Consider the following 298-nt stretch of genomic DNA (forward strand, 5'->3'; position numbering starts at 1 on the left):
ATGCTGGGAGTAGTAGTTTCCAGCAGGCCTCGCTTCCCGGTGCTCGAGACCTTCCGAATCGGAGCTGGCCATTGGCGCCTGGCAAATCTACCCGTCCTGCAACGGTCATCTCAGTCCCGAAGTCCGACACGGGGATGCGCCTCCGACACTCTAGGCCCAGTTTCCACGTCCCTCCCTGCCAGTACGGCTCTACCCAACTCACCAGCAGCTCCAGGGAGCGCGCTCCTCCACCAGCTCCAGGAAGGACGCGCATCCCGTTACCACGGAAACGGCGCTTCTGCGTCACGGCGAGTGCGAG

Source organism: Trichechus manatus, unplaced genomic scaffold (assembly GCF_000243295.1).
Source record: "Trichechus manatus latirostris isolate Lorelei unplaced genomic scaffold, TriManLat1.0 scaffold00042, whole genome shotgun sequence".
NCBI lineage: Eukaryota > Metazoa > Chordata > Mammalia > Sirenia > Trichechidae > Trichechus > Trichechus manatus.